This window comes from Macrobrachium nipponense, chromosome 16 (assembly GCF_015104395.2).
Source record: "Macrobrachium nipponense isolate FS-2020 chromosome 16, ASM1510439v2, whole genome shotgun sequence".
Classification (NCBI taxonomy): Eukaryota; Metazoa; Arthropoda; class Malacostraca; order Decapoda; family Palaemonidae; genus Macrobrachium; species Macrobrachium nipponense.
In genome coordinates this window covers 28,649,300-28,669,299 of record NC_087209.1, presented here as the reverse complement: position 1 = coordinate 28,669,299, position 20,000 = coordinate 28,649,300, and the positions used below count along the sequence as shown (strand labels likewise).

At 34.9% G+C, this 20,000-nt stretch overlaps 1 protein-coding gene across 1 annotated transcript in view; it reads left to right on the top strand.

Moving 5' to 3' along the window:
• LOC135195626 (protein singed-like) overlaps positions 1-20,000 on the top strand; it is a 400,445-nt gene that overhangs the window by 84,896 nt on the left and 295,549 nt on the right. The gene's annotated exons all lie outside the window — the stretch shown is intronic.

The window sequence follows — 20,000 nt, the reverse complement described above, 5'->3', positions numbered from 1 at the left end:
TAGTTTTATAGTTATTTATTTACTAAATATACCCATGTATACATTGGCACATTAAAATCAAATATATACAAATATCCTGAGATTAAGTTTCGTACCCCCAGCATGTGGTTCTCATACCCCCTAGGGGTATGGATACCCCCTGTTAAGAACACCTGGTTTAAACAATGTTGGATTTTTGTATTTTCAGTACATTACCATTTATTTATTTTTATTTATTTATTTATTTATTTTTGAAAATGAATAAGTAGGAAATTTGGAACCGAGATGAAGCGAAATTGTTGATAGACTATTAGTACGTTGGTTTGTTATAAATACCCCCTGTTAAGAACCTCTGGTTTAAACAAAATTGGATTTTTGTATTTTCAGTACATTACCATTTATTTACTTTTTTTATGATTATATATGTGCAGGAAATTTGGCGTGGTAGTTTTCCTATTGTGTTTAGTGACAGGTTGCATTTTGATTCTGGGAATGTATTTCTTGTCGGGTATTTCGTATTAATTGTTGGTAATGTCGATTCCAGCTTAGAGCGTGATATGTTAATTTTGCAACGTCTTTGTTTTTACGTTTAACTACTGTATATACCTGTATATATTTCTTCCATTTCTCTAAAATTGTCAAGTATTATCAACTTTACTTGGTTTCTCTTCAAGTCATTGAGTTTTCTTCTTTTACTTAGTGACATTTAGTTTTTGGAAGCTTGCTGTAGATAAATATAGATTTATATTTAGTTCAATGCGAAGAAGTGCACTACGGTATATAATAATAATAATAATAATAATAATAATAATAATAAATAATAATAATAATAATAATAATATAATGCATTGTGGCCTTTGGGATCTCACCTCTTGTATGTACATATAATTTAAATTAATAAAATAAATAAAATAATAATAAAATAATAATAATAAATAAAATAATAATAATAATAATAATAATAATAATAATAATAATAATAATAATAATAATAATAATATAATGCATTTGCTAGTGGATCTCGCCTTATGTATGAACTACATAGGAAGGTTTTATGTATAATAATAATAATAATAATAATGATAATAATAATAATAATAATAATAATAATAATAATAATAATAATAATAATAAAATCCTCATAGTAGCACGAGTCTTCAAATGGAGAAACAAATCCAGTTATGTAAACGTACATATATTTAAATCTAAAACTTTAAGGATAGCTTTCTGGAATCTGTTCGGTTCCCCTTATTAATCAGATTGATAAGGGGAACCGAACAGATTCCCGAAACATCCTTAAAGTTTTAAATTTAAATATATGTACATTTACATAACTGTGGATTTGTTTCTCCAATAATAATTATAATTGACTGCATTTGCCAGCGGATCTCGCCTTATGTTGAACTACATAGGAAAGTTTTATGCATAGATAAAGAATTTGTTTGTCAACCGCTGAACTTTGTAGTGCATTTCCGTTTCATTAAGTAAGGCAACACCGGTCGTAGCGCCTCAGTGGCGTGTTCGGTATATTCTTGGCCTTCCACCTCGGTGGCCGCGAGTTCGATTCTCGGGCATTCCATTGAGGTGTGAGAGATGTGTATTTCTTATGATTGAAGTTCACTCTCGACGTGGTTCGGAAGTCATATAAAGCCGTTGGTCCCGTTGCTGAATAACCACTGGTTCCATGTAACGTAAAAAAACCATACATACAAACAAACAAAACACCGGTCGCACTTTTGATTAAGTAAAATCACTCGGAACACGCCTTCTCATGAGTGATTAGAATTCATTAGGTTGAAAAAAAGACTTTTAAAAGTTTTTGAATGATATTGTTGTTAATTTAAACCTCATAAATAAAATAACATGTCACTTGTACCAAAAATGTATCACAGTATTCATTTTGACAAAAGATAATTTAAGCTCCAGATAAAGTAGATGACTGGGTACAATTCTGTTCGTGGCTAGTTTTATTTATGTAAATGGTTTTGTATGTATGGGTACATATTTAAGTAGCAAGCGTAGCCGCTCACGCACATCTCATTAGTACACGAAAACCTTCGGAAACTAAGTCCAAGTTACAATTAAGAATTTGAACTCAAGAAAAGTAAAAATTTGGAAAGGGGTTTATTTTTAATTAATAATATTTAAGAGTCTAGGGGGCAAGTCCTGATGTTTTTCATTAAACGTGATCGTTGGTAGTAATAAAGAAATAGTTTATTTTTTTTTATTCTGCATGGTAGAATCATCTTTATTATGATTTTGACGAGAGGTTTACCGCCCTACTAATGAGAACAGTTTATAATTGCCTTCTCGTAAAGCTCACCTGACTTTTTACGCAACGCTAATGGTTGCATGATAGGCTTTTGTAGGCTTCCTCTCAGATTTTGAATCTCTCTCTCTCTCTCTCTCTCTCTCTCTCTCTCTCTCTCTCTCTCTCTCTCAGTCTCACCTAATTTGTAAATTTTTTTATGAAACGCTGATGGTCACATGGTAGCTTTTACTATACCACCTTAGATTTTGAGTCTCTCTCTCTCTCTCTCTCTCTCTCTCTCTCTCTCTCTCTCTCTCTCTCTCTCTTATAAATCTCACCTGATTTATATAATTTTTTTATGGAAAGCTGGTCACGTGGTAGATTTTAATATGCCACCCCAGATTTTGAGTCTCTCTCTCTCTCTCTCTCTCTCTCTCTCTCATCTCTCTCTCTCTCTCTCTCTCTCTCTCTCTCTCTCTAAAAAATAAAAAAAACTACTAAATTAACGCTTCGCCCTCAAAAATTAAACAATGGAAACAGCTTCATCGAGAACCAGCCATATTGCTGCTTGTCCAGAACTCATCCAACCGACCTAGTTCGCCTTATTAACAGCTCCGAGGAGACTCATTTTCGTCGTCATTCGATCTCATTATCTGAAGTCGGAGACGCGAGGCAAGAAACTGATTGTCTGTTTATGATGATGAACGAGACAGTGAATTTGTTCGCAACTGCCACGGAGCAGATCGGATGTGGCAGCTGCATCTCCCTGCAACGTTTTCTTTGATCGGTTGTTTGCTTTTCAAGTTGTTTATTCTTTTGTTTTTGGAGGGTCGCGTCTTCTTTGTTGTCATGGAGTTATTAGTTGTTATGTAGATGTATCTTTACTCCATTTATTTATTCTTGATTTTTTGTCGTTTCCTCTGGAAGGAGAAACAATTTGTGAGGAACTATAGTTAAAGATGAGAAAACAGTTTATAAGGAACTATAGATAAAGATGAGAAAGCAGTTTATAAGGAACTATTGATGAAGATGAGAAAACAGTTTATAAGGAACTATAGATAAAGATGAGAAAACAGTTTGCAGTGGACTAAAATTATGGATGCGGTACGCATAGGCTTATGAATCTGTGATTATAGATACAGTTATGCATAGACGGTTGGATGTAGAGTTATAGTTGCAGTTTACATAGACGTATGGCTCTATAGTTTCAGGTGGAGGTATTCGTAGGCGTAAGGATCTAGAGTATAGATGCAGTTATCATAGATTTATGGCTCCATACCTATTTATAAATTTATTCATATGCGTATGGATCTGTACTTGTAGATGCAGTTATGCATAGACGTGTGGATGTAGAGTTATAGATGCAGTTTTGCAGTTATAGAAGCAGTTGTGCATAAATGGATTTATAGTTATAATAGAAGCAGTTATACATAAACGAATATAAATGTTTATGAATATATGTATAAGAGAGAGAGAGAGAGAGAGAGAGAGAGAGGCATAAACGTGTGGATGTATAGTTATAGATGCAGCTTTATGTATAAAGAAGCATTTATACGTAAATGGGTTTATACTAGCTATAATAGAAGCATTTATACCTAAACGAATAGAAATAGACTTAGAAAGAGTTATTTGTTTATGTATGAGAGAGAGAGAGAGAGAGAGAGAGAGAGAGAGAGAGAGAGAGAGAGAGACTCCAAATCGATCGGCTGGTTGCCCTGACGCCAAGGAAAAGAAGCAATAAGCGAAACAGCAGCAAGGAAGGAGGAGGAGATCCAGGGAAAACGAGTGGAGGGGGAGAGTAAGTAACAAAATAGTAAATTATCTGTAATAATGACACTTGGAGCCTAAAGGGAGGAGGGAACGCAGCTGTAATGGATGGTAATTGGTGGTCCTTTTTTTTTTCTCTCTCTCTGTTCCCCTTATTCTTCCCCGCGAAGGACTTTCTTTTTTCGGTGTGACGAATGCAGGAATAATTATCCTTCTCGAAAAAGTTAATAACCCCTTTCGAGTTTTTGTGATGTCAAGATGCGCTATTTATGTACGTTTTGTGTGTGTGTTTTTTGTCTGTTTGCTGCTGTTTCTATTTATCTATTAATTTTGGCTTGCATGATTTAATTCGAAGTTTAAGTTATTCTTTACTAGACATTCGAGATCATTTTTGACTGAATAGTTGGGCGAGCATCCGGATGCATTATCGCTAGTTAAAACCTGTAAGATTCACAGCGAAACCTAGCGGGAATCACGGTGCATTTCTCATCATTCGAGGACTGGTTCAAGGGCAACAGAGGCAGCCCACATTAAGTTGAAAAGTTGATGTGTCGTTATAATTCTCACCGAGTGACGATTCAAAAGATTTTTTTTATTGTATTTCGGTTGTTTGCTTGTAAAGGAGTTTGCTGTCTGAATTATTATTATTATTATTATTATTATTATTATTATTATTATTATTATTATTATTATTATTATTATTATTATTATTATTATTGAATTGAATTTAACTGAATCCCTTGTTCCAGACTTATGCCCTATACATTAGATCAGATGTATTGCACTCTCATACATACATATATATAGTATGTATGTATTTATGATTTAGTAGAGTAATAATAATAGTCTGTATAATATATATACTGTATATATATATATACATATATATATAATATATATATATATATATATAGATATGTATGTATTTAAATAAATTAGTAGTTAAAAGTAAAAATTAATAACATGTATAATATATGTACATTATCATATATATATATATATATATATGAACTATATATATATTATATATACTATATATATATATATATATATATCTACTATAATATATGGAACATATTATTGTGATGTATATGGCTTTAAGGTGAAGGAAAGGATTGAATTAAATTTCAAATTAAAATGATGTTTTAAAGTATCATTATATGTTGTGCACATCTCTGGAAATACTTAATTTACTTAACTACTCGAAAAATGTCTCGTAATTACCCCCCGTCCAAAATACGCGTCCCAGTTATAAGCGTCCACGAAATAGACACGTTTCAATATGAAGGGGGGACGCTCTGCCAATCAAGATCAGATATTGATGGAATGCGAAAGCCGGGACAGATTGACAAATTGATGAGGACGCATGCAAATTCTAGCGAGGATGGTTGTTGACTGACAGTTGAACGAATAATAGATCGAATAAAGGCTCGGGTGAACGGTAGCGGAGAGTTTGGTGGGGTAGAAGCCATTGTTTGCGTAAAACCAGTCGATCGAGAATCGTAGAGGCTGGGTTGAGGGGAACTTCGTGATACAATCACATCTGGGTCATCTAAGGAAATTACGTATGATCACATTCATTGTCGACTTTGAAATGTTGAAATAAGGGAAATACATTAATAGCAGTGAAACTATGATGTTAAAAATATTTTTAACGTAATTTTATTGTTACTACACGTCATTTTCTGTAGTGTTTTATTTCAAAATGGCCTTTTTTCTAGAACCTTAGTATTGTCGCTAATCCTTTGAATAATGAAGTGCTATTACAGGTACTTTCACATGGTTATAATATCCGGGGTCGTTGTGTATACTGAAATAAGTAATGTTGGCAAAAGTGGAGTCGATCTTGTTAGCCATCTTACGTTCAAGAGATCATCACCTTTGGTTGCTCGGGGAAAAGTAGAGAAGGAAGACTGTCCTGTAGCTCTCCCAAGTTGATAAAAATACAAAAGGTGTTTCTATGAGTAGTCTATAGTCCTTCTTTTAAAGCTCATGGCTGCCAGTCATCAAACAGCAAGTAGATCAACTCATTTTTTCCTTCCAAACAGCCAGCAATGTATATCCAGCCTCAGAAAGAGAACAAGGTCCCAAGAACCTTTGGTGAGGACTTAGGCCAAGGGGCTATTGTAACCTCACCCCTCTTTCCCCCACAGTAGTATCATGCAAAACTTTTTTTTTTCTTTTTTGCATCAACATTGCACTAGTCATTATTTTCATTGTTGATGTTTTCTTGCAAATCATAAAGTAGCTTACCAGATTTTGTGATGGGGACATCCAGGAGACATGCAATAAGGAAGTTCTGAGAACTAGAAGAGTGGAATCCTCGTTGATACAGAAGTTCAAGAAACCATTTAATAATAATAGTTTTATTTCAGCAATCTTTCTTTCATTCAGTAGTTATAGGATCCTCGTCTCGGCCAACGCGAAATTAGAGGAATTTATTTTTGGTGATAGAAATTCATTTCTCGGTATAATGTGGTTCGGATCCTACAATAAGCTGTAGGTCCCGTTGCTAGGTGACCAATTGGTTCCTAGCCACGTAAAAATTTCTAAATCCTTCGAGCAAGCCCTAGGAGAGCTGTTAATCAGCTCAGTGTTTTGGTAAAACTATGATATTCTTAACTTTTTTTAACCTTTGATTCAAAGCGGCACGATGGAAGGTGTTAAAATTAACATCAGTAAGCTATCCATATCTTCCTTTATTAACAAACATTTTACAAATAATGTAGCCCATTTAGTTTTCATCAGTCCGCTCCATAGAATAATTGCAGTGTAGGTTCATACGAAATCCCTCGTTACGAGACATAGAGGCTCATAAAAAAATTCCTTGTCACAGGATCACACCATCATATCTCTGAACTCTGCTCAGTTCAACAACTAAAAGCCCGGAATGAAGGCTTCAGTCGTAGAAACTCTTGTGAAGAAAATCTTGGGTTACAAATTACCGAAAATCACGCTGTTAAGAGGAAAAAATGTTAGTTTCGATTAGGGTTCGTCTCAGATTTAAGCTTAAAAAGCCCGAAATGGCAGTGGGAGTAGGTACTACGTGTGTCGAAGAATACGCCTTTTACCCAATAGAGATTGTGGCCCCAGAAGGCTACCGTACAGCCTTCTGGTCCTCAACATGTTTCCCGAGATGAGGATGCCAGCCCCATGCCCTTTATTTGGTACCACATCCCCAGTCATGAACAACTTGGCCCAATCACGCCAGAATCTTGAAGTCATGTTCTCTTCACAACAGGATTAAGTAAGGAAATATTTCTTAATTATGTTGCAAGTAACAATCATCGCACGGAATCCACCTCAGGACCACAGAAAGATTATGCTCTTAAAGGTTGAAATCATCTAAAACATTCAGAATAAAATAAAAATTAGAGTATAAGCTCACAGGTTGTGTAAGATGCCAATAGAAACCTTTTGAGTTACGTTTACGATATCTTTGCATTTCTGTGGAACATCTTTCGAATTACATGCAAGGCAGTGGATGTAGTATTCGACAGTCTACACAAAACAGATCCCGCCATTGACCAGCAGCGATGGTAGCTGCTATCTTCAACCTTAACCTTGAAAATCAAGTTCAGAATACTCAATTTTAAGATACTGAAGTAGCTGTTACGGTTATCAAAACTGTATAAAGCTTATTAACGTCCATTGAGGAAAGGGTTCAGAACCCTTCAAGCATGCATGATTTAAAGTATTTTATGGAGTTATTGAGGTAAACATGTTACTTATTTAGTACCATTTACAGTCCAAAGCGAAGGCCATTTCCAAACATCATAATAGGCTCACGGGATTGGCTGCCTCTCATCCCCCCGCTAAAAAATCGTTTTGCCAAAGTATCTGAACATATTTGTCAACGGCAATAAAAAAACAATCCCCAAAACGTTGGATTGGTTATGGCTTTCGCTATGCTATTTATCTTATACGAAAACAACTTTTGTATACAGGTTCATAATTATGGTGCGTCTTGGAATGTTCACGATGACTAATAAGGTAGACGTTGCAAAAACGTTAATATTGCGTATGGAAATGTATCGTTAAAACAGAGGAACGTATACTATAAAAGGAGTGGATTGACCGGATTGACCTTTATAAACTATAGAGTCACAGCAGCTTTGGTCATCGACGAAGGGGAGAGGGATTGAAGTATAAATTGATATTCGTGGTTCCAGCTGATTGATGGTGATCGCTGCTTCATGAGAACCCACTGATATGACAGTGATGTCATGGCGTTTTTGAGAGAATCCTCGACGGTTGTAACTGAATTGTACTAATATCTTGCAAGAAAACGATTATTGTTTTTTTTATGTGATTATCATTTGTGAACGCTAGTTTTTCACGGAAGAAATGTTGGAAACATTGGAATACTTGCGCTAGTTACGACGGAGCCAATGACAGTACACACCAATTTGAAGTCAGGTTAAACGTTTTCTAATAAGTGATTCTTAATGAATTGGGAACAAACGTTCTTCAAAGATCACTGTGAACAAATGTTTCTTCTTAGAAAGAGGTTACTGTAATAAATTTTATTAAGGCGTATGGGACATGCCAAAAATATCATGAACATTTCTTTGAAATAAATTTCCACAGAATGGCGGTCACACACAAACACACACAGAGTATGAGAGAGAGATGAGATAAATCATTAAATATAAATGTAAGTGAAATTGAAGTAGTAATATTTCAGTATAGCTGAAGCAGCTATGAATAACCATATATATGTTCTTCAAGGTAAAGTTCACAGAGCCTACGGCAGAATTGTTATTAATACTTTTAAGGAATATTATTAATAATTAAAACTAACTCATGGCCAGAATGCATTAAAATTCAGCTCAGTTTATGTTGATTTGGATAAAAAAATAAGTGTTTCTGACTGAAAATTTATATGTATATATATATGTTTGTGTGTGTATAAAGATATAATGTTTATGTATATCATATATTCATATATATATTATATATGTATTATATATATATATATATATATATATATATATATGTTATATGTATATATATACACATATGTATATAAGAAAATATACATATATAAATAGGTGGTGCTTTGACATTTTCGTTCCTCCCCTCGTAATGGTCCTCAAGGTGATGTAATTCCGTGTCATAGTCAGGTGAAGATGAAGACTGATAATGACTATAAACATGAACAATAACGGCATAAGATCAGAAGCTACAATAACGACAAACAAATAAAAAAAAAACCAAGACAAACATAAACAGACCTGTTAGAATGCGGCGTGCTAATTATCGCAACGCCATCTCTGCAGTCGAGGTATCGATCGCTCGTTCTCCAGGACCTCGAGGAGGGAAAGAGCAACCTCCTCTTTCTCCTCCTCGGCTGCCCAGGCCATTGGAGGTGACGGACGGTCCTCTCAGAGGTAATGGAATCAGCGTATGAGAGCACGCAAGCGCTCTTACTTGCCTTTCCGTGACTTCGCCTTTTTTATTTTCTTTGATCTTGTCGTGACTTAAGTATTTTTTGCATTTTTTTTTTACTTTGTATGAATTTTCTGTGTGTCGCTGTTTCTAGGTTTGTCTTAAAAGTTTGAGTGTATACTTATATATATAGAGATATATATATATACTATATATTGTTGATTTTATAATGATAAGTTTTTGATTATATATACATATACACACAATTATGCGCATATATACATACAATATATATATATCATATATATATATATATATATATATATATATATATATATACAACGTACTTGTATCTGTATATATGTATGTATACATACTAAAACTCGAAAAAACAAAGTCTGTCGACTGTAACACACACACACACACACATACATATATATGTGTGTATGTGTGCGTTATGCATGCACGTGCTGTTTAGTTGCACACACGTGCTGATGTCTCCGCAAACGTATCTTTGTTTTAAGTAGCGAGTACGAAGTGTAATCGTTCAAAGCACTCCATTGAATCTCTCTCGAGTCCTCAGCAGAATTTTTCAGAGAGAGTGACGAAATCCCTGCTCTGTAAAGTTCTCGTAGGACAGTGAATGAGTCTTTGAAAGCTGGAAGCTCTCTTCATAATTCCGGTTTTAGCCGCTCCCGCCCCGCCCCCCCCCCCGCCCCCCCAAAAAAAAAAAAAAAAAAATCTTTGTTTCTGGTGCCTTTCTTTGTGGCCTGCAAATGGCTTTTGTTTCTAGATTTTTAAAAGTAACTTTAAATTTGAGATTTTTCTGTTATTTAGAAGTCTTTCAATATTTTCAAGTTTAACGGGCCTCATATCTTATGGAATCTTTTTCATTATATATATTTTTTATTTATTTATTCGGAAATTCTTGCGCTCTTCTAGTTTTTGATATAACATATCTCCCAATAATAATAATAATAATAATAATAATAATAATAATAATAATAATAATAATAATAAAGCAGAAAATGGTCTTGCTGACCAGAAACTTAATAAAAGCTTTTTAGTTCTCATATTTTATATAGCAGAATTCCTAGGTAGATATTTTAAAACTAATAATCACAGTTAACATTAGCCTTTAGCATTTGTGTCTTATCTGTGACATTATTTTCGCTTACTCTGGGAGTAAGCCTCCAGACTACTTTGTTGTTGTTGGGGTTGGTAGGAAAGGTCTATGGAAGAACATAAAGATGTCTGAAAAAGGTGTTACGCGTTGAGTTAAAGATACAGAAATTTTAGTATAGAATATTTGCGATTTATATATTAGAATGAAACTATGGAAAATAAACAGTAGAGAAAAATTATTTCTAATAAAATGTAGTGTATGTATTTTAATTTTCGTCGGCGAAACAAGACCATATTTGACCGTAGATTTTAGCACGTTTTAATTTAAGTTAAAAGTTAGGAATATAATGTTTACAGCTTATGCGTGAGTGGAAAATCTTGAGCGGGTCCCAAGTAAGCTGGAGATCGGATCACGCTTGTTTAGCTAAAAAAAATTCCCCACTTAAGAGAATTTATTTTAAAAGGTTTAGACACTGAAAGAGTTGAAGAGGTTCTCGGAATATCTTTGAAAATCTTGTAGCATATTTTTGGACGACAAAAGCAATGTGGATTATTATTATAATTATTATATATTATTACTCATAATATGCACTAAGCTAGATCCACAAAATGGAATACCCATTCTGTGAAAAGAGAAAAACTAAGTGAAGAGTACGTAGCTATATAAAAAAAAGATACCATTAAAGATAAGAAAATCAGTGTAAACGCATTACTTCTAATTTTAGGTTATATAATAGTAAAAAACAGTAAACTAAAAGATTCTCACTGTTCTTTTTTTTTATAGTGGCTAAAGTTTGTAAAACAGCTTAGGGTTACGAGTATATACCTCACGAAGCTTGGAGTATTTGATGACGCCCCATTATCCTGATGGCCCCCCCCAAAAAAAGAAAGGATTTAGAAGCTCTACATGCTTTCTGCAGTAGAAAAAAAAAGCCAATCAGCAAAGGAAGATAAAAAGCATGAACATTTTTTATTAAGTGTCTAGATATCCTACGATATTTTGTTTGCTAAGACAATTAGAAGAGGAAAAGTAATATTTCAATGTGATTAAACGGCCTGCGTATTCATATATTTACCTTTCATTGTGCAAGAACGATGGTCTGTGATTTAAAAACTCCACGGTTAGATTTGTCAGTCACTGCTTCCGCTGGCTCCTTATAAATGTGCAGAATAAGATACCATAGTCCTAGCTCTGAGACGCTACGTCTCGACCTTGCATAACATTACCGTTATAGTGACGGTATGTATAGCTAGGATTACGATGCACAGGACCGAAATCGATGGAGACGACTCATTCACAACGGCGACCCCATATAAAAATGGGTTAAAGCTGGGAAGAAGATGTGTAGCTAGGATTATTGAAATAATGGGTATGTGTATCTAGTAGAGAAGTAATGGTTATATGGAACCTAGTATTATTTGAAGTAATAATGGGTATGTGTATCTAGTATTATAGAAGTAATGGTTATATGGAATTTAGTATTATTTGAAGTAATAATGGGTATGTGCATTTAGTATTATAGATGTAATGGTTATATGGAATCTAGTATTATTTGAAGTAATAATGGGTATGTGTATCTAGGATTATAGAAGTAAGGGGTATGAGGTATGTAGTATTTATAGAAGTTTTGGGTATGTGATATCTAGTATTATTAGAGTAATGGTTGTGTGTATCTAGTATTATAGAATGTAATGGGTATGTGGTATCTAGTATCACTAAAGTAATAGGTATGTGGTATCTAGTATCATTTTAGTAATGGGTATGTGGTAACCGGTATCATTGAAGTAATGGACATGTGGTATCTAGTACCAATGAAGTAATGGGTATGTGGCGTCTAGTATTATTGAAGTAATGTGTATGTGAACAAAAAATGGCAAATTTTTAGTTTTCTGTAAATGAAAACGATTGGGATGGTTTTTTGTCTGCTCGTCCGTCCTTAGATCTTAAAACCTACCGAGGCTAGAGGGCTGCAAATTGGGATGCTTATCATTCACCCTCCAGTCATCAAACATACCAAATTACAGCCCTCTAGCCTCTACAGTTTTTATTTTACTTAAGGTTAAAGTTGGTCATAATCATGCGTTTGATACCTCTGTAGGTGCCAACAACACAGGCCACCACCGGGCTGTGGCTGAAAGGTTCATGTGCCGTTTCAGAGGGCTCCATACAGCATTATACCCTGTACAGATAACTCGATTGCTCTGAAGTTTCTTTAGTTGTTTATTTTTGATGCATCTCTCAAGTGGCTGAAAGTTTTCATGTGTATTAATGGTCGACTTAAGGAAGAGAAGCAAAGGCCGCCATCTTGAAAAGTGGCCTTTAATTTAGGCTTTGTTAATAAAGGGACACAGCAGCAAATGTTGATCCGTCGAGATTTAGGTGACAAACATAGAAAAGTCGACGCCTTCCAGGTAAAATGATATGTTAATATATGAACGTTCCCTACCAATTTCAATTAAAGTAGACTGAATTCGTTCAAGTTAAAATATGCTTTATAACCTGGTGCTTCATTTGTGTATGTAAATTCTCTCTCTCTCTCTCTCTCTCTCTCTCTCTCTCTCTACACACACACACACACACATACATACATATATATATATATATATATATATATATATATATATATATATATATATGTGTGTGTGTGTGTGTGTGTGTGTGTGTGTGTGTGTGTGTTTATGTATATGCTACGAGTTCCACGGCAAAGCTACGCTTGCATACACATACACTGGTGTGTGTATAATACCAGTTCCACTGCAAAACACCCCATACATACACACGCTCCATTTTCTAGTTAAACTAACCCCTCTTTTTTTTCTTATACTAGAACACATTATAAGATGACGATTGGTCACGTAGAGGTCACATTACTTTTTAAAAACTTAAGTCTGTTTTAAACTGTAGTCACTTCAACATCTGAACCATTTTCAAGGAAACATTCAGTAATTAACCTGGAAATAAAATTTAGACTTTAATTACGTTTCCCCTCGAACATATTCACCAAATTTGAAAACTAACGATGTTCCATATCTTCTGAGCATAAGAGGGAGTCGCAGACGTTTAATGGCATCCTGCTCTTGCTTTCAAAAATTGTTCAAAGGAATCGAGGAGACGTATGAAGACGTTTCGGGAGGGGGAAGGAAACGAATGGTCTTTACACCCATGAGATAGGGGTGGGGGTGGCGATGCGAAGGGGGCCGTAATAGGAATCATAATGTATTTAATGGGTGTTCGTAACTTGGTAGGAAGGCGAGGGAGGGGCCTTCGTGTGAGAGATTATTTAGTTAGGAAGTTTTAAGTATTTTTAAAAGATGAACCGCTTCTTTTTCCAGACGACGGAGAGATGGTATTTAGGATTCGGGCCTGATATTTTCCAGTTAGGAATAATTAGGTGATTTAAAAGGTCAAGCTTATATTTTTCAGTCGAGAAGTAATTAGGCTTCTCAAGTAAAATTTGATAAGGCTACTCACGCTACTTGATATTTTTAGGTGCATTGTTAGAAAGCCGTTTTTCTTTAGTTTTTGATATAGTCTAAGTTTATATAATTATTATATTATGGGCTTCTCCTCTCTGCGTCAGGTGGCGAAATTCTCCCATATCTTTTTCCTTTTTTTCGTTTTTGCTTTCCTTAATTGTTGTTATCTTTGTTCCAGATTGAGCTTCTCTCGTTGTGGCATTTATAGCATCTTTTTTAGTTCTATTAATTTCCGGTGGCATTGAACCGTGAAAAACTACTTAGCTTTTTTTTTTGTTTAATTTATAGTTAATTTTTGTGTGGTCTCAGTTTCAATGTATATTTTTTTTTGTTTATTATATTTTAGTGTTTATTTCGATGCGACTGAAATGCTCGACGATTTGTATACCGTCTTGAAGAATTGCGTGATGCTTGTTTTTTTTTATGTATTTTTATTTTTACATCCTGTTGAATATCTCAGTCGTGAAGAATTATTAAAAGTGGCTTTTGAATTTCATCAACATTTTGATGTGATGAAGTTTTATTTGTTGATTTTTAAAAATACTTTTTAGTATCTCAGTCTTGATGAATGATTGAAAGTAGCTATTGAATTTCACGAACATTTTGATGTGATGGAGAATATTCTCAAAAGGAATTTCAGATTTTGTTTATCGTCTTCAATTTTATAAACAATACAAGTGTCAAACAAATGGGAAGTGGTGCCTCCATTACATGAAGTTTTTAAGGTATTAGTTTGTATTCTTAACAAGCCGTGAGATGAGATCATAACTACAAGCTATACTCATGAGAGTAAGAACTCAGCTGGCTTGAGTTTAGTTAATCAAGTAACAACGTCAACAACAACAACAACAACAATAGGACCAGCAGCCATTTTGGCCTTTTGTGCTCGTTGATCTCCGAACCTCTTTTCCCATTCATCCTTGTTATCTGAGACTTGGGGATCAATCCTCCTTCAAGAGGCCGTTTAGGGATCCCCTTAAGGGGGTGATTTCATGAAGCTTCTCTTACTTATTCGGGAGTGGTTCCTGAACTTTGATCATTTACCTTAATTCAGTTGTACCTTGATTCACTCATTTTGTATCGCTCTTATTTTATTTTATTTTTTTGTTTTTGTTTTGTTTTACTGTCAGTCACTAAGTGTGTTTATTTGGCAGTTTTTCCTGGTTATGTCATGTTGTGTTTGTGCGTCTTTGTTCGTTTTGGGTTCCTCGTTGGACGAGTCAGTTACGTGCTCGACTATCGATCTCAGTGTCCGGGTTCGATTCCTCGCTCTGCCAACGCCGAATCAGAGGGATTTATTTCTGGTGATAGAAATTCATTTCTCGATGTAGTTCGGATCCCACAATAAGCTGTAGGTCCCACAAAAGCTGTAGGTCCCGTTGCTAAGTACCCAATTGGTTCCTAGCCACGTGACAATATCTAATCCTTCGGACCAGCCCTAGGAGAGATGTTAATCAGCTCAATGGTCTGGTAAAACAAAGATATACTTGACTTTGTTCGTTTTGAAATTTCGTATTTGATAAAGTAAATTGTTTAAGGTTTTCAGACAGTATTGTATATGCCTTTTTGCCTCATATAAATTGGAATATGTCCTATTTTGTGTTAATATGCTTGGTGAGTAAATGATGTAAAGACAATTCTTGTTTGCAAAGATCTCCTTTTAATTCAGATTGTCCACTGTATTATCTCGTTAACTTCTCCCATGAAGTGCGTGAGATTTTCATAAGGAACCATCTTTTCATACAGTTAGATGTCCTTTGATAATGTGTTGATTCGTGTCAGCCTCGTCACATTTTTATTTACCACGGTCACTTCACCGCTGCTCCTTTCTTATGGCTTTCGAACCTCTTTATCGTGGCTTTCGAACCTCTTTATCGTGGCTTTCGGACCTCGTTCTGACTCTTTATCGTTCTCGCCAGATCCACGAGATCTGTTGCGAGTTATAGAAACGCTGGATATTTCTTTCTCCTCTTTTATCCGGGATCATGGCCTGACATTGTGGAAAACCACCCATCATAACTCCCCCCCCCCCACACACACACACACACACACACACACACACACGTGAGGAAGAGTAACGGAGCTACTTGCGCTTTGACAGTTGCATTTGTCATTGGGATAAGGGGTTGGGGGTGAATTTGGGGGTTAAGGAAGGGGGCGAGACTCAGTTGACATCCTGTGTTGTTGTCATTTTCATTCCCCATTCGCCACACGAATCTCGAGTAGTTATGTTGGATGTTCAACGCTCAGTTCTGGTTAACCTCCTACTGAACGGTTAAAGCCTTCGGCAGATGCTGCGTAATACCATCAGAAAACAGAAAACGGTAATAGATTTGGATTTATTTAAGAAATTGAGGGAATTCTTGGAGAGAGAGAGAGAGAGAGAGAGAGAGAGAAGAGAGAGAGAGAGAGAGAGTTACAAGGAGTTACAAGGATTAGGACATCTCAAAGACTTGTTAGTCCATCCGAGGAGACATCGTGTGCTCACTTATCTGTAGGAGCATATTTTACTGTCCATTCACAATGTCCATGACTGATTTTGTCTAGCTTTCTTTTAATCTCTTCCACATTGTTGCTGTTTACAACTTCTGATGGTAGTTTATTCCATGTGTTACATATCTTGTGGGAGAGAGAGAGAGAGAGAGAGAGAAGCATCATTCGTAACGCGATATCCTTCTCCTCTCCCCCATCTCATTTCTTGCGCCACATGAACAGGTGAAATATGAAAAGGGAGTCTAATGAAAATGGTCCTGAATATGAGATTGAAATTGTCCGCATGAAAGGAGGACCTCCCCGGCACTCTCAGATCTATGATATGGAATGAAGGAGCCTTGGAAGGGAACCGACGTCGCATTAAGCCCAGGTGATCTGAATGGACGCTTTTTGCTTGGGCCCAAAGACATTTCACTTTGCAAGGATATGGTGAGTAAGTGGGATAATTAAAGGAACTATGTAGGGTCTCAGGTGTGATTGCAATTTTGCCTCGCAATCACTGCATTTCCGTCTTTGCAATTATATGGAATTCTGTCGTTTATTTTGAAGTTGGATCTCCGTTCTTCACTCATACGAGAAAAGGGGGAACGCACAGTTATTTCGAACGCAGTTCACCCAAGAGCGCCTCGGTGGCGTGATCGGTTTGGTCTTGGCCTGCCACCTCGGTGGCGGCGAGTTCGATTCTCGGGGATTCCATTGAGGTGTGAGAGATGTGTATTTCTGGTGATAGAAGTTCACTTTCGACGTGGTTCGGAAGTCACGTAAAGCCGTTGGTCCCGTTGCTGAATAACCACTTGCAACGTGAAAACACCATACAAACAAACAAAAAACAACAATTCACCCAAGGCTAACGTATTGAAAGAGAAGAGAGGTCTGCTAAGACTTTTGATATAAACAGAAAAATAACTTCTTTTGGATATTAAATGTATGTCCTAAATAAATAACTTCTTTTGGATTTCTAATAAATGTCCTAAATAAATAAATAATTTCTTTTGGATTTCAAATAAATGTCCTAAATAAACAAATAACTTCTATTCGATTTCTAATAAATGTCCTAAATATATGAATAACTTCTTTTGGATTTCAAATAAATGTCCTAAATAAAAAATAACCTCTTTTGGAGTTCTAATAAATGTCCTAAATAAATAAATAACTTCTTTTGGATTTCAAATTAATGTCCTAAATATATAAATAACTTCTTTTGGATTTCAAATAAATGTCATAAATAAATAAATAACTTCTTTTGGATTTCAAATAAATGTCCTAAATATATAAATAACTTCTTTTGGTTTTCAAATAAATGTCCTAAATAAACAACTTCTTTTGGATTTCAAATAAATGTCCTAAATAAAAAATAACTTCTTTTGGATTTCAAATGAACGTCCTAAATAAACAACTTGTTTTGGATTTCAAATAAATGTCCTAATTGAACAAATAACTTATTTTGGATTTTAAATATATGTCCTAAATAAACAAATATCGTTAGGATTACAAATAAATGTACTAAATAAACAAAAACATCTTTTGGGTTTCAATAATGTCCAAAATAAACAAATAACTTGTTTTGAATTTCAAATAATTTCCTGAATAAACAAATAACCTTTTTTTAGATTTCAAATAATGTCCCCAATTGATTCCGTGGAGGTTGATCCAGAAATAATTCGAGATTGACTTTCCAGAAACATTTTCATATTATTAATATTGGATGCGAAAAAATATTCACATTTTTACAGTCAGAAGACCGAGCAGAAAAAAAAAAAAAAGGTATTCCGGGTATTCCATTTGATTTTGCATTATTCATGTATCCTGCCAATATGTGCAGTATACATTAAGCGTGCAGTTCAATTATGTTGCTGTGGATCTCTCTCTCTCTCTCTCTCTCTCTCTCTCTCTCTTACCTGTCTTGAGCTATATGTGGGTATTATCATGTATACACAAAAACACGCATACTATATATATATATATATATATATATGTATGTATTATATGTATATATACATATACATATACATATATATATATATATATTTATATATATATATATATGTATATATATATATATATATATATATATATATATATATATATATATATATATGCACGCTCGCCCTTCCGTCTGTTTTGAGTTTTTCAATTACTTTTCAAACCCTTCCTTAGCATTATAATTCTCATCCGGAAACGTCTCTCCTTACCACCATTTTGAGAGAGAGAGAGAGAGAGAGAGAGAGAGAGAGAGAGAGAGAGAGAGAGAGAGAGAGTAAAAATTCGAATTTTAAAAGACCCTCGGCTTCTAATGTCATAACTTCCTGAAGTTCATTTTTCCCAAACTGTTGATAATGCTGCATCTGTAAGTTTTGTGAGAAGTTCCTTTCGCCATCTCGGTTATTGGTCTTTTGTGCGTGCGTGCGTGCGTGTGTTGTTGTGGGAGAGGGGCGAGGGGGAGCCGGAGGGAAGGGATGGGCTCAGATCTTCCACTATCAGAAAATTTCAACCTTTTTAAAATTTCAATCTTTTTAAAATTTTAATCTTTTTAAAATTTCAATCTTTTTAAAATTTCAATATATTTAACATTTTAATATTTTTAAAATTTCAATCTTTTTAAAATTTCAATCTTTTTCATTCTAGTTTCTTCTTTTCGTTGTCCCTCATCTTCGATACCTTCTTCACTTTAAGTGTTCTCGCGTTTATTTTTGTAATCTGTTTGTTTTTTGGAGACAGTAATAATTACACTCTTCATCCTTCAGCTTTTGTACTATATATGGTTTCCTTCAAATTCAATCTTCTTACCACAAATCATTCCAAATCTTTATCTGATTTACCTTCGAATATTTCTTGCTGTCGTCTGTGATCATTCAACCAAACACTTAATTCAGATGACGAGAAAGTAAAGATCCCCTTCTACTTTTGATTTTTTTAAAGAATTTAATTAGAACCAGTTTATTTCCTTAATCACCCACCTTATGTGAATGTAGAATAAGACTCATCCTTCGCTCCATCGAAGCTCTTCTTACCTGTGTTTTAACGGGACTCTAACCAATGCAGCTCACCTTCGCTGAGAGCTTCCTCGTAGACCACGAGACAAAAAACCGCCGGTTCTCATCCATTTTTGCGTATCTGGCCATCTCAAAGCCAAACTGCTTTCTTTCGTGTTTTTATTGACATTCTTGCTGTGCAATGTCTGTTCCAATTCACTCTTAATATTCATCGTTTACAAAATTTTGTTTAGTTGTTTACCATTTTCCTGTGTCTCTTGCATTTCTTGCAATGCGTCCAGACTTCCTGGGTCTTTTATGCATAAACTTCCAAGAGCTGAAATGGTATTTTATTAATTCCTCCAGAAACCATTTTTGATAGCCAGTCCAGTTTCCGAATCTAAAATCATTTTTTTTTTTTTTTTTTTTTTTTTTACTTCAAACTTCACTCTGTTTTATACTTCTCCCACTATTCCCCATTACGCCAGTTAATGTAGGGTTTCATTGCACATCTCCACATGTTCCGTATAAGATTGTCTTTATCC